The sequence below is a fragment of the Cyanistes caeruleus genome, chromosome 31 (genome assembly GCF_971803275.1).
Source record: "Cyanistes caeruleus chromosome 31, bCyaCae1.hap1.1, whole genome shotgun sequence".
NCBI classification, from domain to species: domain Eukaryota; kingdom Metazoa; phylum Chordata; class Aves; order Passeriformes; family Paridae; genus Cyanistes; species Cyanistes caeruleus.
This window is the reverse complement of record NC_141731.1, coordinates 887,472-911,966: the sequence shown is the minus strand read 5'-3', so window position 1 is coordinate 911,966 and position 24,495 is coordinate 887,472. Positions and strand designations below refer to the sequence as shown.

The window sequence follows — 24,495 nt, the reverse complement described above, 5'->3', positions numbered from 1 at the left end:
GCGGACACCCCGCAGCTGCCTGGCTGGGCTGGAGCTCTGTGGGACAGGGTGGGAAATTTTGCTACCTCTGCAGGCTGGCACAGACTGAGAGGAGGAGACGGACGACGATACACAGACTGATAGAGAAGAAGCCATGGAAGTGGACGGAGAGGATACTGGAGAGCAAGAGATGGATGTGGATATGTACGAGTCAGAGGAAGAGATGGAGGTGGAAACGAAAGATTATATTGAAGAGATGGATATTGATCTAAAAGACAAGGAGGAAGACATGGTCTTGGGATGAAGACCGATGCCAGCAGCAGAACAGGCAGGTGCTCCCCACAGGCAGAGTGGGTCCCCTGCTGCCAGCCTGGGGCCGGGCTGGGCACTTCCTGCTCAGGGACACGCTAGCCCATGCACTGGATTCTGCTGGCCATCCCTGGCCTGGCCTGGGCTTGCTGTGGGCCACACAAGCCCTGTTCCAGTGCCTGGGCCACGGGCCACAGCCCCCAGCCAGGCTCCCTTCTAGCAGCAGAGTCCCACTGGGCCAGTGTCCCAGCCCGGCAGCACATGGAACACCCTTCCGTGCCTGACTGCACTGACCGTGCTACTTGTTTTTCTTCCAGGACTTAGGGACATCACAGACACAGATGCCACCCTGCTGTACATACGTTTTACAGTTGTTGTGTTCAGGATAGAGGTTTTAGAGTTTGTTTAAGTTGTCTGTAAATACGTTTCATAGAGTTTTGTTAGATCTGTTCTCAGGTAAATAGGTTCTATAGTTTGTTGTTGTTGTTGTTGTTGTTGTTGTTACCAATATTCTTACAGTGTAAATATGTGGTGTAGTTCATTCTTGTTCCTTTTCTTCTACAGATAAACAGTCTTTGATTTTCACACCCCAGTTCTCTTTGCATTTTCTTCGGGCACATTTGCAAAGCTGTGGGTTGTTTCGGGAACAATGCTTGCAGGACTCTAAAAAGAGTATCAAAACCGCTCTGCCACACTCTCAGCTGCTGCTGCTGCCCCAAAAAGCACTGGCTGGCTTTGCTCACACAATCACAGTTGTGGTGGCATTTCTACCACACCACAGGACAGCGATGTTTTCCGTCTTCTCCTGGAAATACCTACAGCACTTGTGGGTAGCAAGGCAAACATGAGCCTCTTTTAGTGGCCCTTGAAACTGGACATGTGAAATGAGGCACACAAAGCCACAGGCCAGCTGAACCTGGCATCTCTGAATGGGTCTTTACATTCTTCCCAGGAAGATGAATGGCAATCACTATTTTGGCGGGGAGGAAAGTGCATCAGCTAGCAATTTGCTGTAGAAAATGTGCTTTCTGCTCCTCTCACAGCCAAAACTCCTACCCATTTCTTGGAAGTCCTTCTTAGATAAGGACCGTGTTCAACTGAGTGACAGTGAAGCCAAATGGCAATGCCGCAATCAATTGTCCTGTACACAATCTCCTTCATCCACGTGGAAGGTTACTCACGGGCACACAAGAGGACGGAAGAAACCCAAATGCATCGTTGGACATAATAAAGTCAGACGTGTTGAGGGATGAAGAAATCTTGCAGAGATATGGAAAGCTGCCCTGAAAACCCAGTTCGGGGAGAGCCTGAGCTCTTTTGTGCTTCTAGGCCTGAAGATGCTCAGCACCTTTCCCAGATGCTCAGCAGGCAGTAGGATTGTGCCTGAATCTGGCTCTGGAAATGCCAGTGCCTCAACTGAGAGCTGTGGCAATGATTTCCATTGCATGGAGAGGGGCCACAGTACTGCAAGAGTCTTTCAGCAGAGCAAAGAGCAGCCTGGAGGGTGGGCAATGCTGCATCTGGACCACTGCATGCTCATCCTTCACCACAATGCAGAGCTGCCATGGATCACTTTTTCCATTTCTCCTGTTGGATATGTTTTGGAGAAGTTGTTCTAGGTAGCTTTGGATGGTGATCCAAGTAGGAAGCAGCCATTCGCCTGCTGTGATATCCTTACAGCTAGTCCTAACTTCTCATTGCCTTTGGTTTGATTGGGGGTGTTTTATCTGTTTGTTGGATTGGTTTCTTTGGGTTGGTTTCTTTGTGTTTTTCTCTGTTTTGCTTGGAGTTTCTTTTCCTTTTTTAGAAATGACTGGTGAAGTTGGCACAACCAAACTCCAGAAAACGTAAAGCAGGCTTGACTTTCCAGAAATTGCTTTTGGCTGGCTTTAGCTGCATTCCCCAGGATCACGATCAGCAGTAGATATTTGCAGGTTTTGCTCTGCATCCTCAGCCTGCCCAGATGTTGTTCAGTGTTTCAGCAGTGGAGAAGACGATGGATATTTTGCTAAACCTCCTTTCAAACAACAAAACTTGGGTTAGCACGACACAAAAGAAGAAAAGAAAATCTTCGCCAGTTAGAACACAGCCAGACTCCCACCATTTCCCCCTCCACTTTTCTTTCTTTTCTACATTTAGAGGTAAAGCTTCCATCTCCAAAAGCTTCCATCTCTCACTTCCTGATGTAGCCATTTGCTACCCTTTAGCCTTGACTGCCACGCATCGGACTGCTGTCCGTGTGGGGCTGGGGATGCTCAGCCTGGAAAGAGAAGGGGGCTGGCGAGGCCTCCCTGCAGCTCTAGGAAAGATGGGCACAGACAGGAGAAGCCTTTCAACTGCAGGAGTGAGCTTGAAGTTGGATCTAATGAAGCTGCTCTTTTCCACTCCGGCTGCTGGGCCACTGGCCCAGGCTGTGCACAGAGGCTGGGGATACTCCATCCTTGGCAACATCCAAGGCCAGCTGGGAGCGGGGCTCTGAGCAACCTATTCTGGGCGAAGATTGCTCCGCTTGGAACAAGATGGTCTTTAGGGTCCCTTCCAAGCCCAAGCACCCAGGGATTCCGTCATTCATTCTACGGTCTCCGTTGTCCACTTCAGCCTGGGCCTGAACTCCTGGCGGTGATGTCACAGTGCACGCTCCAGCTAGAACTTCCAGCATCCAGCAACGGCCACAACACAACCCTTGGCTCCTTGTGCCAGCACGCTCTTCATTCACCCTGCTCCAAGCCTACCCCTGTCACCTTGTTGCCACCTGCTCCCTGATTCCCCCAGCAGTCCCCAAAGATCCCCATCGCTTGGATTTTTGCTCTCCATCCCTGCAGGATGTCTGCATTTGTTCCAAAAGAGGTATGGGACTATTCCACGGAGACGGACACCCCGCAGCTGCCTGGCTGGGCTGGAGCTCCGTGGGACAGGGTGGGAAATTTTGCTACCTCTGCAGGCTGGCACAGACTGAGAGGAGGAGACGGACGACGATACACAGACTGATAGAGAAGAAGCCATGGAAGTGGACGGAGAGGATACTGGAGAGCAAGAGATGGATGTGGATATGTACGAGTCAGAGGAAGAGATGGAGGTGGAAACGAAAGATTATATTGAAGAGATGGATATTGATCTAAAAGACAAGGAGGAAGACATGGTCTTGGGATGAAGACCGATGCCAGCAGCAGAACAGGCAGGTGCTCCCCACAGGCAGAGTGGGTCCCCTGCTGCCAGCCTGGGGCCGGGCTGGGCACTTCCTGCTCAGGGACACGCTAGCCCATGCACTGCATTCTGCTGGCCATCCCTGGCCTGGCCTGGGCTTGCTGTGGGCCACACAAGCCCTGTTCCAGTGCCTGGGCCACAGCCCCCAGCCAGGCTCCCTTCTGGCAGCAGAGTCCCACTGGGCCAGTGTCCCAGCCCGGCAGCACATGGAACACCCTTCCGTGCCTGACTGCACTGACCGTGCTACTTGTTTTTCTTCCAGGACTTAGGGACATCACAGACACAGATGCCACCCTGCTGTACATACGTTTTACAGTTGTTGTGTTCAGGATAGAGGTTTTAGAGTTTGTTTAAGTTGTCTGTAAATACGTTTCATAGAGTTTTGTTAGATCTGTTCTCAGGTAAATAGGTTCTATAGTTTGTTGTTGTTGTTGTTGTTGTTGTTGTTGTTACCAATATTCTTACAGTGTAAATATGTGGTGTAGTTCATTCTTGTTCCTTTTCTTCTACAGATAAACAGTCTTTGATTTTCACACCCCAGTTCTCTTTGCATTTTCTTCGGGCACATTTGCAAAGCTGTGGGTTGTTTCGGGAACAATGCTTGCAGGACTCTAAAAAGAGTATCAAAACCGCTCTGCCACACTCTCAGCTGCTGCTGCTGCCCCAAAAAGCACTGGCTGGCTTTGCTCACACAATCACAGTTGTGGTGGCATTTCTACCACACCACAGGACAGCGATGTTTTCCCTCTTCTCCTGGAAATACCTACAGCACTTGTGGGTAGCAAGGCAAACATGAGCCTCTTTTAGTGGCCCTTGAAACTGGACATGTGAAATGAGGCACACAAAGCCACAGGCCAGCTGAACCTGGCATCTCTGAATGGGTCTTTACATTCTTCCCAGGAAGATGAATGGCAATCACTATTTTGGCAGGGAGGAAAGTGCATCAGCTAGCAATTTGCTGTAGAAAATGTGCTTTCTGCTCCTCTCACAGCCAAAACTCCTACCCATTTCTTGGAAGTCCTTCTTAGATAAGGACCGTGTTCAACTGAGTGACAGTGAAGCCAAATGGCAATGCCGCAATCAATTGTCCTGTACACAATCTCCTTCATCCACGTGGAAGGTTACTCACGGGCACACAAGAGGACGGAAGAAACCCAAATGCATCGTTGGACATAATAAAATCAGACGTGTTGAGGGATGAAGAAATCTTGCAGAGATATGGAAAGCTGCCCTGAAAACCCAGTTCGGGGAGAGCCTGAGCTCTTTTGTGCTTCTAGGCCTGAAGATGCTCAGCACCTTTCCCAGATGCTCAGCAGGCAGTAGGATTGTGCCTGAATCTGGCTCTGGAAATGCCAGTGCCTCAACTGAGAGCTGTGGCAATGATTTCCATTGCATGGAGAGGGGCCACAGTCCTGCAAGAGTCTTTCAGCAGAGCAAAGAGCAGCCTGGAGGGTGGGCAATGCTGCATCTGGACCACTGCATGCTCATCCTTCACCACAATGCAGAGCTGCCATGGATCACTTTTTCCATTTCTCCTGTTGGATATGTTTTGGAGAAGTTGTTCTAGGTGGCTTTGGATGGTGATCCAAGTAGGAAGCAGCCATTCGCCTGCTGTGATATCCTTACAACTAGTCCTAACTTCTCATTACCTTTGGTTTGATTGGGGGTGTATTATCTGTTTGTTGGATTGGTTTCTTTGGGTTGGTTTCTTTGTGTTTTTCTCTCTTTTGCTTGGAGTTTCTTTTCCTTTTTTAGAAATGACTGGTGAAGTTGGCACAACCAAACTCCAGAAAACGTAAAGCAGGCTTGACTTTCCAGAAATTGCTTTTGGCTGGCTTTAGCTGCATTCCCCAGGATCACGATCAGCAGTAGATATTTGCAGGTTTTGCTCTGCATCCTCAGCCTGCCCAGATGTTGTTCAGTGTTTCAGCAGTGGAGAAGACGATGGATATTTTGCTAAACCTCCTTTCAAACAACAAAACTTGGGTTAGCACGACACAAAAGAAGAAAAGAAAATCTTCGCCAGTTAGAACACAGCCAGACTCCCACCATTTCCCCCTCCACTTTTCTTTCTTTTCTACATTTAGAGGTAAAGCTTCCATCTCCAAAAGCTTCCATCTCTCACTTCCTGATGTAGCCATTTGCTACCCTTTAGCCTTGACTGCCACGCATCGGACTGCTGTCCGTGTGGGGCTGGGGATGCTCAGCCTGGAAAGAGAAGGGGGCTGGCGAGGCCTCCCTGCAGCTCTAGGAAAGATGGGCACAGACAGGAGAAGCCTTTCAACTGCAGGAGTGAGCTTGAAGTTGGATCTAATGAAGCTGCTCTTTTCCACTCCGGCTGCTGGGCCACTGGCCCAGGCTGTGCACAGAGGCTGGGGATGCTCCATCCTTGGCAACATCCAAGGCCAGCTGGGAGCGGGGCTCTGAGCAACCTATTCTGGGCGAAGATTGCTCCGCTTGGAACAAGATGGTCTTTAGGGTCCCTTCCAAGCCCAAGCACCCAGGGATTCCATCATTCATTCTACGGTCTCCGTTGTCCACTTCAGCCTGGGCCTGAACTCCTGGCGGTGATGTCACAGTGCACGCTCCAGCTAGAACTTCCAGCATCCAGCAACGGCCACAACACAACCCTTGGCTCCTTGTGCCAGCACGCTCTTCATTCACCCTGCTCCAAGCCTACCCCTGTCACCTTGTTGCCACCTGCTCCCTGATTCCCCCAGCAGTCCCCAAAGCTCCCCATCGCTTGGATTTTGCTCTCCATCCCTGCAGGATGTCTGCATTTGTTCCAAAAGAGGTATGGTACTATTCCACGGAGGCGGACACCCCGCAGCTGCCTGGCTGGGCTGGAGCTCTGTGGGACAGGGTGGGAAATTTTGCTACCTCTGCAGGCTGGCACAGACTGAGAGGAGGAGACGGACGACGATACACAGACTGATAGAGAAGAAGCCATGGAAGTGGACGGAGAGGATACTGGAGAGCAAGAGATGGATGTGGATATGTACGAGTCAGAGGAAGAGATGGAGGTGGAAACGAAAGATTATATTGAAGAGATGGATATTGATCTAAAAGACAAGGAGGAAGACATGGTCTTGGGATGAAGACCGATGCCAGCAGCAGAACAGGCAGGTGCTCCCCACAGGCAGAGTGGGTCCCCTGCTGCCAGCCTGGGGCCGGGCTGGGCACTTCCTGCTCAGGGACACGCTAGCCCATGCACTGGATTCTGCTGGCCATCCCTGGCCTGGCCTGGGCTTGCTGTGGGCCACACAAGCCCTGTTCCAGTGCCTGGGCCACGGGCCACAGCCCCCAGCCAGGCTCCCTTCTAGCAGCAGAGTCCCACTGGGCCAGTGTCCCAGCCCGGCAGCACATGGAACACCCTTCCGTGCCTGACTGCACTGACCGTGCTACTTGTTTTTCTTCCAGGACTTAGGGACATCACAGACACAGATGCCACCCTGCTGTACATACGTTTTACAGTTGTTGTGTTCAGGATAGAGGTTTTAGAGTTTGTTTAAGTTGTCTGTAAATACGTTTCATAGAGTTTTGTTAGATCTGTTCTCAGGTAAATAGGTTCTATAGTTTGTTGTTGTTGTTGTTGTTGTTGTTGTTACCAATATTCTTACAGTGTAAATATGTGGTGTAGTTCATTCTTGTTCCTTTTCTTCTACAGATAAACAGTCTTTGATTTTCACACCCCAGTTCTCTTTGCATTTTCTTCGGGCACATTTGCAAAGCTGTGGGTTGTTTCGGGAACAATGCTTGCAGGACTCTAAAAAGAGTATCAAAACCGCTCTGCCACACTCTCAGCTGCTGCTGCTGCCCCAAAAAGCACTGGCTGGCTTTGCTCACACAATCACAGTTGTGGTGGCATTTCTACCACACCACAGGACAGCGATGTTTTCCGTCTTCTCCTGGAAATACCTACAGCACTTGTGGGTAGCAAGGCAAACATGAGCCTCTTTTAGTGGCCCTTGAAACTGGACATGTGAAATGAGGCACACAAAGCCACAGGCCAGCTGAACCTGGCATCTCTGAATGGGTCTTTACATTCTTCCCAGGAAGATGAATGGCAATCACTATTTTGGCGGGGAGGAAAGTGCATCAGCTAGCAATTTGCTGTAGAAAATGTGCTTTCTGCTCCTCTCACAGCCAAAACTCCTACCCATTTCTTGGAAGTCCTTCTTAGATAAGGACCGTGTTCAACTGAGTGACAGTGAAGCCAAATGGCAATGCCGCAATCAATTGTCCTGTACACAATCTCCTTCATCCACGTGGAAGGTTACTCACGGGCACACAAGAGGACGGAAGAAACCCAAATGCATCGTTGGACATAATAAAGTCAGACGTGTTGAGGGATGAAGAAATCTTGCAGAGATATGGAAAGCTGCCCTGAAAACCCAGTTCGGGGAGAGCCTGAGCTCTTTTGTGCTTCTAGGCCTGAAGATGCTCAGCACCTTTCCCAGATGCTCAGCAGGCAGTAGGATTGTGCCTGAATCTGGCTCTGGAAATGCCAGTGCCTCAACTGAGAGCTGTGGCAATGATTTCCATTGCATGGAGAGGGGCCACAGTACTGCAAGAGTCTTTCAGCAGAGCAAAGAGCAGCCTGGAGGGTGGGCAATGCTGCATCTGGACCACTGCATGCTCATCCTTCACCACAATGCAGAGCTGCCATGGATCACTTTTTCCATTTCTCCTGTTGGATATGTTTTGGAGAAGTTGTTCTAGGTAGCTTTGGATGGTGATCCAAGTAGGAAGCAGCCATTCGCCTGCTGTGATATCCTTACAGCTAGTCCTAACTTCTCATTGCCTTTGGTTTGATTGGGGGTGTTTTATCTGTTTGTTGGATTGGTTTCTTTGGGTTGGTTTCTTTGTGTTTTTCTCTCTTTTGCTTGGAGTTTCTTTTCCTTTTTTAGAAATGACTGGTGAAGTTGGCACAACCAAACTCCAGAAAACGTAAAGCAGGCTTGACTTTCCAGAAATTGCTTTTGGCTGGCTTTAGCTGCATTCCCCAGGATCACGATCAGCAGTAGATATTTGCAGGTTTTGCTCTGCATCCTCAGCCTGCCCAGATGTTGTTCAGTGTTTCAGCAGTGGAGAAGACGATGGATATTTTGCTAAACCTCCTTTCAAACAACAAAACTTGGGTTAGCACGACACAAAAGAAGAAAAGAAAATCTTCGCCAGTTAGAACAGAGCCAGAGTCCCACCATTTCCCCCTCCACTTCCCTTTCTTTTCTACATTTAGAGGTAAAGCTTCCATCTCCAAAAGCTTCCATCTCTCACTTCCTGATGTAGCCATTTGCTACCCTTTAGCCTTGACTGCCACGCATCGGACTGCTGTCCGTGTGGGGCTGGGGATGCTCAGCCTGGAAAGAGAAGGGGGCTGGCGAGGCCTCCCTGCAGCTCTAGGAAAGATGGGCACAGACAGGAGAAGCCTTTCAACTGCAGGAGTGAGCTTGAAGTTGGATCTAATGAAGCTGCTCTTTTCCACTCCGGCTGCTGGGCCACTGGCCCAGGCTGTGCACAGAGGCTGGGGATACTCCATCCTTGGCAACATCCAAGGCCAGCTGGGAGCGGGGCTCTGAGCAACCTATTCTGGGCGAAGATTGCTCCGCTTGGAACAAGATGGTCTTTAGGGTCCCTTCCAAGCCCAAGCACCCAGGGATTCCGTCATTCATTCTACGGTCTCCGTTGTCCACTTCAGCCTGGGCCTGAACTCCTGGCGGTGATGTCACAGTGCACGCTCCAGCTAGAACTTCCAGCATCCAGCAACGGCCACAACACAACCCTTGGCTCCTTGTGCCAGCACGCTCTTCATTCACCCTGCTCCAAGCCTACCCCTGTCACCTTGTTGCCACCTGCTCCCTGATTCCCCCAGCAGTCCCCAAAGATCCCCATCGCTTGGATTTTTGCTCTCCATCCCTGCAGGATGTCTGCATTTGTTCCAAAAGAGGTATGGGACTATTCCACGGAGACGGACACCCCGCAGCTGCCTGGCTGGGCTGGAGCTCCGTGGGACAGGGTGGGAAATTTTGCTACCTCTGCAGGCTGGCACAGACTGAGAGGAGGAGACGGACGACGATACACAGACTGATAGAGAAGAAGCCATGGAAGTGGACGGAGAGGATACTGGAGAGCAAGAGATGGATGTGGATATGTACGAGTCAGAGGAAGAGATGGAGGTGGAAACGAAAGATTATATTGAAGAGATGGATATTGATCTAAAAGACAAGGAGGAAGACATGGTCTTGGGATGAAGACCGATGCCAGCAGCAGAACAGGCAGGTGCTCCCCACAGGCAGAGTGGGTCCCCTGCTGCCAGCCTGGGGCCGGGCTGGGCACTTCCTGCTCAGGGACACGCTAGCCCATGCACTGCATTCTGCTGGCCATCCCTGGCCTGGCCTGGGCTTGCTGTGGGCCACACAAGCCCTGTTCCAGTGCCTGGGCCACAGCCCCCAGCCAGGCTCCCTTCTGGCAGCAGAGTCCCACTGGGCCAGTGTCCCAGCCCGGCAGCACATGGAACACCCTTCCGTGCCTGACTGCACTGACCGTGCTACTTGTTTTTCTTCCAGGACTTAGGGACATCACAGACACAGATGCCACCCTGCTGTACATACGTTTTACAGTTGTTGTGTTCAGGATAGAGGTTTTAGAGTTTGTTTAAGTTGTCTGTAAATACGTTTCATAGAGTTTTGTTAGATCTGTTCTCAGGTAAATAGGTTCTATAGTTTGTTGTTGTTGTTGTTGTTGTTGTTGTTGTTACCAATATTCTTACAGTGTAAATATGTGGTGTAGTTCATTCTTGTTCCTTTTCTTCTACAGATAAACAGTCTTTGATTTTCACACCCCAGTTCTCTTTGCATTCTCTTCGGGCACATTTGCAAAGCTGTGGGTTGTTTCGGGAACAATGCTTGCAGGACTCTAAAAAGAGTATCAAAACCGCTCTGCCACACTCTCAGCTGCTGCTGCTGCCCCAAAAAGCACTGGCTGGCTTTGCTCACACAATCACAGTTGTGGTGGCATTTCTACCACACCACAGGACAGCGATGTTTTCCCTCTTCTCCTGGAAATACCTACAGCACTTGTGGGTAGCAAGGCAAACATGAGCCTCTTTTAGTGGCCCTTGAAACTGGACATGTGAAATGAGGCACACAAAGCCACAGGCCAGCTGAACCTGGCATCTCTGAATGGGTCTTTACATTCTTCCCAGGAAGATGAATGGCAATCACTATTTTGGCAGGGAGGAAAGTGCATCAGCTAGCAATTTGCTGTAGAAAATGTGCTTTCTGCTCCTCTCACAGCCAAAACTCCTACCCATTTCTTGGAAGTCCTTCTTAGATAAGGACCGTGTTCAACTGAGTGACAGTGAAGCCAAATGGCAATGCCGCAATCAATTGTCCTGTACACAATCTCCTTCATCCACGTGGAAGGTTACTCACGGGCACACAAGAGGACGGAAGAAACCCAAATGCATCGTTGGACATAATAAAATCAGACGTGTTGAGGGATGAAGAAATCTTGCAGAGATATGGAAAGCTGCCCTGAAAACCCAGTTCGGGGAGAGCCTGAGCTCTTTTGTGCTTCTAGGCCTGAAGATGCTCAGCACCTTTCCCAGATGCTCAGCAGGCAGTAGGATTGTGCCTGAATCTGGCTCTGGAAATGCCAGTGCCTCAACTGAGAGCTGTGGCAATGATTTCCATTGCATGGAGAGGGGCCACAGTCCTGCAAGAGTCTTTCAGCAGAGCAAAGAGCAGCCTGGAGGGTGGGCAATGCTGCATCTGGACCACTGCATGCTCATCCTTCACCACAATGCAGAGCTGCCATGGATCACTTTTTCCATTTCTCCTGTTGGATATGTTTTGGAGAAGTTGTTCTAGGTGGCTTTGGATGGTGATCCAAGTAGGAAGCAGCCATTCGCCTGCTGTGATATCCTTACAACTAGTCCTAACTTCTCATTACCTTTGGTTTGATTGGGGGTGTATTATCTGTTTGTTGGATTGGTTTCTTTGGGTTGGTTTCTTTGTGTTTTTCTCTCTTTTGCTTGGAGTTTCTTTTCCTTTTTTAGAAATGACTGGTGAAGTTGGCACAACCAAACTCCAGAAAACGTAAAGCAGGCTTGACTTTCCAGAAATTGCTTTTGGCTGGCTTTAGCTGCATTCCCCAGGATCACGATCAGCAGTAGATATTTGCAGGTTTTGCTCTGCATCCTCAGCCTGCCCAGATGTTGTTCAGTGTTTCAGCAGTGGAGAAGACGATGGATATTTTGCTAAACCTCCTTTCAAACAACAAAACTTGGGTTAGCACGACACAAAAGAAGAAAAGAAAATCTTCGCCAGTTAGAACACAGCCAGACTCCCACCATTTCCCCCTCCACTTTTCTTTCTTTTCTACATTTAGAGGTAAAGCTTCCATCTCCAAAAGCTTCCATCTCTCACTTCCTGATGTAGCCATTTGCTACCCTTTAGCCTTGACTGCCACGCATCGGACTGCTGTCCGTGTGGGGCTGGGGATGCTCAGCCTGGAAAGAGAAGGGGGCTGGCGAGGCCTCCCTGCAGCTCTAGGAAAGATGGGCACAGACAGGAGAAGCCTTTCAACTGCAGGAGTGAGCTTGAAGTTGGATCTAATGAAGCTGCTCTTTTCCACTCCGGCTGCTGGGCCACTGGCCCAGGCTGTGCACAGAGGCTGGGGATGCTCCATCCTTGGCAACATCCAAGGCCAGCTGGGAGCGGGGCTCTGAGCAACCTATTCTGGGCGAAGATTGCTCCGCTTGGAACAAGATGGTCTTTAGGGTCCCTTCCAAGCCCAAGCACCCAGGGATTCCATCATTCATTCTACGGTCTCCGTTGTCCACTTCAGCCTGGGCCTGAACTCCTGGCGGTGATGTCACAGTGCACGCTCCAGCTAGAACTTCCAGCATCCAGCAACGGCCACAACACAACCCTTGGCTCCTTGTGCCAGCACGCTCTTCATTCACCCTGCTCCAAGCCTACCCCTGTCACCTTGTTGCCACCTGCTCCCTGATTCCCCCAGCAGTCCCCAAAGCTCCCCATCGCTTGGATTTTGCTCTCCATCCCTGCAGGATGTCTGCATTTGTTCCAAAAGAGGTATGGTACTATTCCACGGAGGCGGACACCCCGCAGCTGCCTGGCTGGGCTGGAGCTCTGTGGGACAGGGTGGGAAATTTTGCTACCTCTGCAGGCTGGCACAGACTGAGAGGAGGAGACGGACGACGATACACAGACTGATAGAGAAGAAGCCATGGAAGTGGACGGAGAGGATACTGGAGAGCAAGAGATGGATGTGGATATGTACGAGTCAGAGGAAGAGATGGAGGTGGAAACGAAAGATTATATTGAAGAGATGGATATTGATCTAAAAGACAAGGAGGAAGACATGGTCTTGGGATGAAGACCGATGCCAGCAGCAGAACAGGCAGGTGCTCCCCACAGGCAGAGTGGGTCCCCTGCTGCCAGCCTGGGGCCGGGCTGGGCACTTCCTGCTCAGGGACACGCTAGCCCATGCACTGGATTCTGCTGGCCATCCCTGGCCTGGCCTGGGCTTGCTGTGGGCCACACAAGCCCTGTTCCAGTGCCTGGGCCACGGGCCACAGCCCCCAGCCAGGCTCCCTTCTAGCAGCAGAGTCCCACTGGGCCAGTGTCCCAGCCCGGCAGCACATGGAACACCCTTCCGTGCCTGACTGCACTGACCGTGCTACTTGTTTTTCTTCCAGGACTTAGGGACATCACAGACACAGATGCCACCCTGCTGTACATACGTTTTACAGTTGTTGTGTTCAGGATAGAGGTTTTAGAGTTTGTTTAAGTTGTCTGTAAATACGTTTCATAGAGTTTTGTTAGATCTGTTCTCAGGTAAATAGGTTCTATAGTTTGTTGTTGTTGTTGTTGTTGTTGTTGTTACCAATATTCTTACAGTGTAAATATGTGGTGTAGTTCATTCTTGTTCCTTTTCTTCTACAGATAAACAGTCTTTGATTTTCACACCCCAGTTCTCTTTGCATTTTCTTCGGGCACATTTGCAAAGCTGTGGGTTGTTTCGGGAACAATGCTTGCAGGACTCTAAAAAGAGTATCAAAACCGCTCTGCCACACTCTCAGCTGCTGCTGCTGCCCCAAAAAGCACTGGCTGGCTTTGCTCACACAATCACAGTTGTGGTGGCATTTCTACCACACCACAGGACAGCGATGTTTTCCGTCTTCTCCTGGAAATACCTACAGCACTTGTGGGTAGCAAGGCAAACATGAGCCTCTTTTAGTGGCCCTTGAAACTGGACATGTGAAATGAGGCACACAAAGCCACAGGCCAGCTGAACCTGGCATCTCTGAATGGGTCTTTACATTCTTCCCAGGAAGATGAATGGCAATCACTATTTTGGCGGGGAGGAAAGTGCATCAGCTAGCAATTTGCTGTAGAAAATGTGCTTTCTGCTCCTCTCACAGCCAAAACTCCTACCCATTTCTTGGAAGTCCTTCTTAGATAAGGACCGTGTTCAACTGAGTGACAGTGAAGCCAAATGGCAATGCCGCAATCAATTGTCCTGTACACAATCTCCTTCATCCACGTGGAAGGTTACTCACGGGCACACAAGAGGACGGAAGAAACCCAAATGCATCGTTGGACATAATAAAGTCAGACGTGTTGAGGGATGAAGAAATCTTGCAGAGATATGGAAAGCTGCCCTGAAAACCCAGTTCGGGGAGAGCCTGAGCTCTTTTGTGCTTCTAGGCCTGAAGATGCTCAGCACCTTTCCCAGATGCTCAGCAGGCAGTAGGATTGTGCCTGAATCTGGCTCTGGAAATGCCAGTGCCTCAACTGAGAGCTGTGGCAATGATTTCCATTGCATGGAGAGGGGCCACAGTCCTGCAAGAGTCTTTCAGCAGAGCAAAGAGCAGCCTGGAGGGTGGGCAATGCTGCATCTGGACCACTGCATGCTCATCCTTCACCACAATGCAGAGCTGCCATGGATCACTTTTTCCATTTCTCCTGTTGGATATGTTTTGGAGAAGTTGTTCTAGGTGGCTTTGGATGGTGATCCAAGTAGGAAGCAGCCATTCGCCTGTTGTGATATCCTTACAACTAGTCCTAACTTCTCATTGCCTTTGGTTTGATTGGGGGTGTTTTATCTGTTTGTTGGATTGGTTTCTTTGGGTTGGTTTCTTTGTGTTTTTCTCTCTTTTGCTTGGAGTTTCTTTTCCTTTTTTAGAAATGACTGGTGAAGTTGGCACAACCAAACTCCAGAAAACGTAAAGCAGGCTTGACTTTCCAGAAATTGCTTTTGGCTGGCTTTAGCTGCATTCCCCAGGATCACGATCAGCAGTAGATATTTGCAGGTTTTGCTCTGCATCCTCAGCCTGCCCAGATGTTGTTCAGTGTTTCAGCAGTGGAGAAGACGATGGATATTTTGCTAAACCTCCTTTCAAACAACAAAACTTGGGTTAGCACGACACAAAAGAAGAAAAGAAAATCTTCGCCAGTTAGAACACAGCCAGACTCCCACCATTTCCCCCTCCACTTCTCTTTCTTTTCTACATTTAGAGGTAAAGCTTCCATCTCCAAAAGCTTCCATCTCTCACTTCCTGATGTAGCCATTTGCTACCCTTTAGCCTTGACTGCCACGCATCGGACTGCTGTCCGTGTGGGGCTGGGGATGCTCAGCCTGGAAAGAGAAGGGGGCTGGCGAGGCCTCCCTGCAGCTCTAGGAAAGATGGGCACAGACAGGAGAAGCCTTTCAACTGCAGGAGTGAGCTTGAAGTTGGATCTAATGAAGCTGCTCTTTTCCACTCAGGCTGCTGGGCCACTGGCCCAGGCTGTGCACAGAGGCTGGGGATGCTCCATCCTTGGCAACATCCAAGGCCAGCTGGGAGCGGGGCTCTGAGCAACCTCTTCTGGGCGAAGATTGCTCCGCTTGGAACAAGATGGTCTTTAGGGTCCCTTCCAAGCCCAAGCACCCAGGGATTCCATCATTCATTCTACGGTCTCCGTTGTCCACTTCAGCCTGGGCCTGAACTCCTGGCGGTGATGTCACAGTGCACGCTCCAGCTAGAACTTCCAGCATCCAGCAACGGCCACAACACAACCCTTGGCTCCTTGTGCCAGCACGCTCTTCATTCACCCTGCTCCAAGCCTACGCCTGTCACCTTGTTGCCACCTGCTCCCTGATTCCCCCAGCAGTCCCCAAAGCTCCCCATCGCTTGGATTTTTGCTCTCCATCCCTGCAGGATGTCTGCATTTGTTCCAAAAGAGGTATGGGACTATTCCACGGAGGCGGACACCCCGCAGCTGCCTGGCTGGGCTGGAGCTCTGTGGGACAGGGTGGGAAATTTTGCTACCTCTGCAGGCTGGCACAGACGGAGAGGAGGAGACAGACGTCGATACACAGACTGATAGAGAAGAAGCCATGGAAGTGGACGGAGAGGATACTGGAGAGGAAGAGATGGATGTGGATATGTACGAGACAGAGGAAGAGATGGAGGTGGAAATGAAAGATTATATTGAAGAGATGGATATTGATCTAAAAGACAAGGAGGAAGACATGGTCTTGGGATGAAGACCGATGCCAGCAGCAGAACAGGCAGGTGCTCCCCACAGGCAGAGTGGGTCCCCTGCTGCCAGCCTGGGGCCGGGCTGGGCACTTCCTGCTCAGGGACACGCTAGCCCATGCACTGGATTCTGCTGGCCATCCCTGGCCTGGCCTGGGCTTGCTGTGGGCCACACAAGCCCTGTTCCAGTGCCTGGGCCACAGCCCCCAGCCAGGCTCCCTTCTGGCAGCAGAGTCCCACTGGGCCAGTGTCCCAGCCCGGCAGCACATGGAACACCCTTCCGTGCCTGACTGCACTGACCGTGCTACTTGTTTTTCTTCCAGGACTTAGGGACATCACAGACACAGATGCCACCCTGCTGTACATACGTTTTACAGTTGTTGTGTTCAGGATAGAGGTTTTAGAGTTTGTTTAAGTTGTCTGTAAATACGTTTCATAGAGTTTTGTTAGATCTGTTCTCAGGTAAATAGGTTCTATAGTTTGTTGTTGTTGTTGTGGTTGTTGTTGTTACCATTATTCTTACAGTGTAAATATGTGGTGTAGTTCATTCTTGTTCCTTTTCTTCTACAGATAAACAGTCTTTGATTTTCACACCCCAGTTCTCTTTGCATTTTCTTCGGGCACGTTTGCAAAGCTGTGGGTTGTTTCGGGAACAATGTTTGCAGGATTCTAAAAAGAGTATCAAAACCGCTCTGCCACACTCTCAGCTGCTGCTGCTGCCCCAAAAAGCACTGGCTGGCTTTGCTCACACAATCACAGTTGTGGTGGCATTTCTACCACACCACAGGACAGCGATGTTTTCCCTCTTCTCCTGGAAATACCTACAGCACTTGTGGGTAGCAAGGCAAACATGAGCCTCTTTTAGTGGCCCTTGAAATTGGACATGTGAAATGAGGCACACAAAGCCACAGGCCAGCTGAACCTGGCAACTCTGAATGGGTCTTTACATTCTTCCCAGGAAGATGAATGGCAATCACTATTTTGGCGGGGAGGAAAGTGCATCAGCTAGCAATTTGCTGTAGAAAATGTGCTTTCTGCTCCTCTCACAGCCAAAACTCCTACCCATTTCTTGGAAGTCCTTCTTAGATAAGGACCGTGTTCAACTGAGTGACAGTGAAGCCAAATGGCAATGCCGCAATCAATTGTCCTGTACACAATCTCCTTCATCCACGTGGAAGGTTACTCACGGGCACACAAGAGGACGGAAGAAACCCAAATGCATCGTTGGACATCATAAAGTCAGACGTGTTGAGGGCTGAAGAAATCTTGCAGAGATATGGAAAGCTGCCCTGAAAACCCAGTTCGGGGAGAGCCTGAGCTCTTTTGTGCTTCTAGGCCTGAAGATGCTCAGCACCTTTCCCAGATGCTCAGCAGGCAGTAGGATTGTGCCTGAATCTGGCTCTGGAAATGCCAGTGCCTCAACTGAGAGCTGTGGCAATGATTTCCATTGCATGGAGAGGGGCCACAGTCCTGCAAGAGTCTTTCAGCAGAGCAAACAGCAGCCTGGAGGGTGGGCAATGCTGCATCTGGACCTCTGCATGCTCATCCTTCACCACAATGCAGAGCTGCCATGGATCACTTTTTCCATTTCTCCTGTTGGGTATGTTTTGGAGAAGTTGTTCTAGGTGGCTTTGGATGGTGATCCAAGTAGGAAGCAGCCATTCGCCTGCTGTGATATCCTTACTTCTAGTAAGGATATACTTCTTACTTCTAGTCCTAACTTCTCATTGCCTTTGGTTTGGTTGGGGGTGTTTTATTTGTTTGTTTGATTGGTTTCTTTGGGTTGGTTTCTTTGTGTTTTTCTCTCTTTTGCTTGGAGTTTCTTTTCCTTTTTTAGAAATGACTGGTGAAGTTGGCACAACCAAACTCCAGAAAACGTAAAGCAGGCTTGACTTTCCAGAAATTGCTTTTGGCTGGCTTTAGCTGCATTCCCCAGGATCACGATCAGCAGTAGATATTTGCAGGTTTTGCTCTGCATCCTCAGCCTGCCCAGATGTTGTTCAGTGTTTCAGCAGTGGAGAAGACGATGGATATTTTGCTAAACCTCCTTTCAAACAACAAAACTTGGGTTAGCACGACACAAAAGAAGAAAAGAAAATCTTCGCCAGTTAGAACACAGCCAGACTCCCACCATTTCCCCCTCCACTTCTCTTTCTTTTCTACATTTAGAGGTAAAGCTTCCATCTCCAAAAGCTTCCATCTCTCACTTCCTGATGTAGCCATTTGCTACCCTTTAGCCTTGACTGCCACGCATCGGACTGCTGTCCGTGTGGGGCTGGGGATGCTCAGCCTGGAAAGAGAAGGGGGCTGGCGAGGCCTCCCTGCAGCTCTAGGAAAGATGGGCACAGAGAGGAGAAGCCTTTCAACTGCAGGAGTGAGCTTGAAGTTGGATCTAATGAAGCTGCTCTTTTCCACTCCGGCTGCTGGGCCACTGGCCCAGGCTGTGCACAGAGGCTGGGGATGCTCCATCCTTGGCAACATCCAAGGCCAGCTGGGAGCGGGGCTCTGAGCAACCTATTCTGGGCGAAGATTGCTCCGCTTGGAACAAGATGGTCTTTAGGGTCCCTTCCAAGCCCAAGCACCCAGGGATTCCATCATTCATTCTACGGTCTCCGTTGTCCACTTCAGCCTGGGCCTGAACTCCTGGCGGTGATGTCACAGTGCACGCTCCAGCTAGAACTTCCAGCATCCAGCAAGGGCCACAACACAACCCTTGGCTCCTTGTGCCAGCACGCTCTTCATTCACCCTGCTCCAAGCCTACCCCTGTCACCTTGTTGCCACCTGCTCCCTGATTCCCCCAGCAGTCCCCAAAGCTCCCCATCGCTTGGATTTTGCTCTCCATCCCTGCAGGATGTCTGCATTTGTTCCAAAAGAGGTATGGTACCATTCCACGGAGGCGGACACCCCGCAGCTGCCTGGCTGGGCTGGAGCTCTGTGGGACAGGGTGGGAAATTTTGCTACCTCTGCAGGCTGGCACAGACGGAGAGGAGGAGACGGACGTCGATACACAGACTGATAGAGAAGAAGCCATGGAAGTGGACGGAGAGGATACTGGAGAGGAAGAGATGGATGTGGATATGTACGAGACAGAGGAAGAGATGGAGGTGGAAACGAAAGATTATATTGAAGAGATGGATATTGATCTAAAAGACAAGGAGGAAGACATGGTCTTGGGATGAAGACCGATGCCAGCAGCAGAACAGGCAGGTGCTCCCCACAGGCAGAGTGGGTCCCCTGCTGCCAGCCTGGGGCCGGGCTGGGCACTTCCTGCTCAGGGACACGCTAGCCCATGCACTGGATTCTGCTGGCCATCCCTGGCCTGGCCTGGGCTTGCTGTGGGCCATACAAGCCCTGTTCCAGTGCCTGGGCCACAGCCCCCAGCCAGGCTCCCTTCTGGCAGCAGAGTCCCACTGGGCCAGTGTCCCAGCCCGGCAGCACATGGAACACCCTTCCGTGCCTGACTGCACTGACCGTGCTACTTGTTTTTCTTCCAGGACTTAGGGACATCACAGACACAGATGCCACCCTGCTGTACATACATTTTACAGTAGTTGTGTTCAGGATAGAGGTTTTAGAGTTTGTTTAAGTTGTCTGTAAATACGTTTCATAGAGTTTTGTTAGATCTCTTCTCAGGTAAATAGGTTCCATAGTTTGTTGTTGTTGTTGTTGTTGTTGTTGTTGTTGTTACCAATATTCTTACAGTGTAAATATGTGGTGTAGTTCATTCTTGTTCCTTTTCTTCTACAGATAAACAGTCTTTGATTTTCACACCCCAGTTCTCTTTGCATTCTCTTCGGGCACATTTGCAAAGCTGTGGGTTGTTTCGGGAACAATGCTTGCAGGACTCTAAAAAGAGTATCAAAACCGCTCTGCCACACTCTCAGCTGCTGCTGCTGCCCCAAAAAGCACTGGCTGGCTTTGCTCACACAATCACAGTGGTGGCATTTCTACCACACCACAGGACAGCGATGTTTTCCCTCTTCTCCTGGAAATACCTACAGCACTTGTGGGTAGCAAGGCAAACATGAGCCTCTTTAAGTGGCCCTTGAAATTGAACATGTGAAATGAGGCACACAAAGCCACAGGCCAGCTGAACCTGGCATCTCTGAATGGGTCTTTACATTCTTCCCAGGAAGATGAATGGCAATCACTATTTTGGCAGGGAGGAAAGTGCATCAGCTAGCAATTTGCTGTAGAAAATGTGCTTTCTGCTCCTCTCACAGCCAAAACTCCTACCCATTTCTTGGAAGTCCTTCTTAGATAAGGACCGTGTTCAACTGAGTGACAGTGAAGCCAAATGGCAATGCCGCAATCAATTGTCCTGTACACAATCTCCTTCATCCACGTGGAAGGTTACTCACGGGCACACAAGAGGACGGAAGAAACCCAAATGCATCGTTGGACATAAAGTCAGACGTGTTGAGGGATGAAGAAATCTTGCAGAGATATGGAAAGCTGCCCTGAAAACCCAGTTCGGGGAGAGCCTGAGCTCTTTTGTGCTTCTAGGCCTGAAGATGCTCAGCACCTTTCCCAGATGCTCAGCAGGCAGTAGGATTGTGCCTGAATCTGGCTCTGGAAATGCCAGTGCCTCAACTGAGAGCTGTGGCAATGATTTCCATTGCATGGAGAGGGGCCACAGTCCTGCAAGAGTCTTTCAGCAGAGCAAACAGCAGCCTGGAGGGTGGGCAATGCTGCATCTGGACCTCTGCATGCTCATCCTTCACCACAATGCAGAGCTGCCATGGATCACTTTTTCCATTTCTCCTGTTGGGTATGTTTTGGAGAAGTTGTTCTAGGTGGCTTTGGATGGTGATCCAAGTAGGAAGCAGCCATTCGCCTGCTGTGATACCCTTACAACTAGTCCTAACTTCTCATTACCTTTGGTTTGATTGGGGGTGTATTATCTGTTTGTTGGATTGGTTTCTTTGGGTTGGTTTCTTTGTGTTTTTCTCTCTTTTGCTTGGAGTTTCTTTTCCTTGTTTAGAAATGACTGGTGAAGTTGGCACAAGCAAACTCCAGAAAACGTAAAGCAGGCTTGACTTTCCAGAAATTGCTTTTGGCTGGCTTTAGCTGCATTCCCCAGGATCACGATTGTGATAAATGGGCCAGGAGACCAGCTCCTTTTAAAAAGGCCATTATTAAGCAGCACAGCTCTGGGGTGGGGGCCCGAGGGGTTGCGCACACCGCCACTGCTTCCACTGGACACCGCAGAAGAGGAGAATCCGTACAGCTCTGTCAGTAGGGCGGAGCTGGGCCTTCCTCCCTCACGGGAGTCCCTGGGAAGACTCCTTCTTTAGGCCTTGTAGTCTAGGCTGTCATCCCAGTCGAGTCTCCTCGAGGTTATGTCGGCCCCTGGAAAGAAGCCAGGGGACTCCTCTGGGTCTTCCTTGTTAGATGGTGCTGGTTCTATTCCTTCCCTTTTGCGTGGCTCGTTGTTTTGGGATTTTTTCCGGTCTGGGTGCATCCCATAAGTCTCTGGTCTCTCTCGTTTGCATAAAAGTCCGTATGTCATCTTCCTCCTCAGGACGGTACAGCAACTCGGGAAAAGGATACAATGTTGCCATGTGGGAGTCTCGGAGCAGTGGGGGCAGTGCCTGGCTGAACACAGAACAAGAAACACAGGGTACAGCAACTTGGGAGAGGGGGCAGGGCCTGGCTGAACAAGGAATAAAAAAAATGGGGTACAGCAATTTGCGACAGGGGTACAAGGTAAGTAAACCTGGGACAGGGGTACAAGGTAAGTAAGGAGTTTACAAACAGCAACTGTAACATATTATTCTTAACAATATCCCCCCTCTTATATTTTGATCGGGCTCTAGCCCGCATCAACCATTAACTTCTGGCTCTTGGGAATATTTATCTCTTAATTCTCGATATTGCTTATATATTTCCCTGGCAGTTTTGTGCTCTCGATCCTGACTTTGGGTTTCCATTAACATGATCCTGGCCTGCTTCTTGTCTTTTATTTCAGGGATCTGGATGCTTGCTTGTACCTGTGGTAGTCACTGTCTTGATTAGGCAGGGGAGTAAACAGGGTAGGAACAAGAAACTTGCAAATGCACAGACAGCATTGTAGTAATAGATCAAAATGTAAAATTGTGTATGGTGATACGAATAATAAAGGCATCAAGTTGTCATAATAGACTGATGTCTATTAACACTCAGAAGATGGTGTGTGGTGATCAATATATGGTTTTGTTGAAAGATAGTATTATTTCATTATTATGTTACATATACTGTTATTGTCATCATCACTTTGCCCTTGAGCTTGTGATGCTTGAAGGAAGGTTTTGCTGAAGGTCTGCTAACTACGTAATTTTGAAATAGCAAGACTGTGATGTATAGGAACTGCTGTTTCCCACAAAAGAAGTGGGTCTGGGCTATTTCTTTTCACTTAAGACTGTCATTCCTTCTCATCCCCCCATTTGTGGGGTCCAAGGAATTTCATGAATAGTGTGCTAGCCTATTCTAAGTAATAGGTGACCAGCTGAAGGGACCTAATCTGAATTGGAGTTTCCAGAAAGTATCCTGTGCAGGGCAGTGTGAACTGAAGCCTCTGGCTGGAGAGAAAGCCAAGAATTCACAAAGAGCTGCACTAGAGATAATGTCACTGCAGCTGTTGTGCAGGATTTGTTCCTCAGTAAGAGAGCATTATTTACCTATCTGAAATAGCTAAAAAATGCTCTAATTTTTTTTAAAAAATTCTTCAGTTTATACTATATAAATAATCACCGATTGTGAGATTCAATCTCAAATGTCAAAAAGCTTTCTTACAGTTAGTTAAACTTAATTTATTTTTTCTGGTCCTGGTCTCATCTAGCATACACCTCTCATGTTTTCTTTGAATTTTCTTCAGCATTAGGAACTTAAAAAAGATCAAAAGTATACATAGATTTAGGAACACTGTGTAGCAATATTCTCTTGTGCTGAGCTGGATCTTATTTTTTGTCTGGGCCAGGAGTTCTGTGCAAATTGATTTAAAAGGCCTAGTTGTAGGGTGTGGATTGTAGGATGATGCTGAGCTGGCAGTGCTCTTGCTGTGAAAAAGGCAGATGGGATGCCGATGCATCAGGTATTACAAATGCAGATAAAAAAGTATTGATGTCACTGCAAACACTGCTACTCTGAAACAGAGAAAGAGATGTGATTCAAATCTTCTGTATTGAAAAAGATTAATTGAAACTGTACTGGAAGCAGAGACATGTTGCCTCTAAAATGGCAGAAGAGAATGACCGGATATTTGTCTCAAGTAGCTGTGGAATGGATGATGTGATTCTAATTTCTAGGGAAAAAAATTGATGAAAAAAATTAGATAAGCCTAAATAAAATAGTGGCTTAAGATAAAATGTACACAGGTCATTGATAAAATTTGGTTTAGAGTCTAAAAGGTGTTCCTGAATGTTGCAGCCAGTAGATTCTGGGATAAAAGGAGTGTTCAGTGGAGGAAGGAATCAGACTGGATTTGGTAGCTTTGCGATAGGTCTGTGGTGGAGATTCGGGGCTGTTGAACCCCAAGGAGCTTTCGGAGTGTATTTTTAAGCAGTTAGTGCCCTCTAGTGAGAGTCTTAGGTAATAATCTTGGTCCTGGTTTTGTAGTATGTTAACAGCTCTTAACAGTACTTTGGTGTATTACCGAAATGAAAGAAGCTTTGGTATTAAAAATGCAGGAGGATGAGTGTATGAAGAAAGATCCTATGAATGCAAGTCATCAAGTGGTTTGTATTGGGAGGGATCTTTAAAGGTTTATTATAAGTGTAACCACCTTCTCATGTGGATTGTGTCCTAAAATCTTAGGTACTTCTTTAGACGATCACTAAAGTTTTTGCAGTTCAGTGTAAAGCAGAAGATGTCAGCAAACTTGTGATTTCAGTCTTGACAACTGAAGAAGCACTGCATTACATACCTGTGGAACCAAGTGGCAGGATTAGAAGTACCAAACTCGTGGCAAAGTAGATGTTTCTGTTTTGAAATAAGCACATCATCTAAAAGCATAAATCAAGATAAAAATCGCTGCTTTCTTAGAAGTCAAAAAGTTACAGCTACTATTTTTTAAATTTTTTTTTTCTAAAGGTTACAAAACCCCACTGGAAAAAAATCCTGGAGATGATAAAACAGATGAAGAGATGGAGGGGACACATTCAGAGGATGAAATGTTTGCTCAGAGAGGCCTTCGCAGAACTCAGAGTATGAAGTCTGTGAAAACTATTAAAGGCTGTAAAGAAGCAAGTATAATCCTGGTTAATTGAGTTTGTTCTTCCAGTGTATATTGGCATTATTCATAGTGCAGAAATTTATTTTTATTTTTAATATTGGAGAAGTTGTCAACAGTAACTGGGTTCCAGAATGCTAAATGGGGAAGAAAGCATGTGACAACAATATCTAAGTTTGAAGCTTTTGTAGTTTGATGTGTTTAGGGGAAATATATGTATGAAATTAATGAAGCAAGGAG

At 48.7% G+C, this 24,495-nt stretch overlaps 1 long non-coding RNA gene across 1 annotated transcript in view; it reads left to right on the top strand.

The window, feature by feature from the left end:
• The window catches only part of LOC147648668 (uncharacterized), a 30,780-nt gene extending 6,502 nt beyond the window's left edge, over positions 1-24,278 (top strand). The window contains exons 6-9 of the long non-coding RNA XR_015279960.1: positions 74-307; positions 19,541-22,081; positions 23,841-23,995; positions 24,117-24,278. This is a non-coding gene — a long non-coding RNA (uncharacterized LOC147648668). The remainder of the gene's footprint in view (positions 1-73; positions 308-19,540; positions 22,082-23,840; positions 23,996-24,116) is intronic.
• Positions 24,279-24,495: the final 217 nt, after the last annotated feature.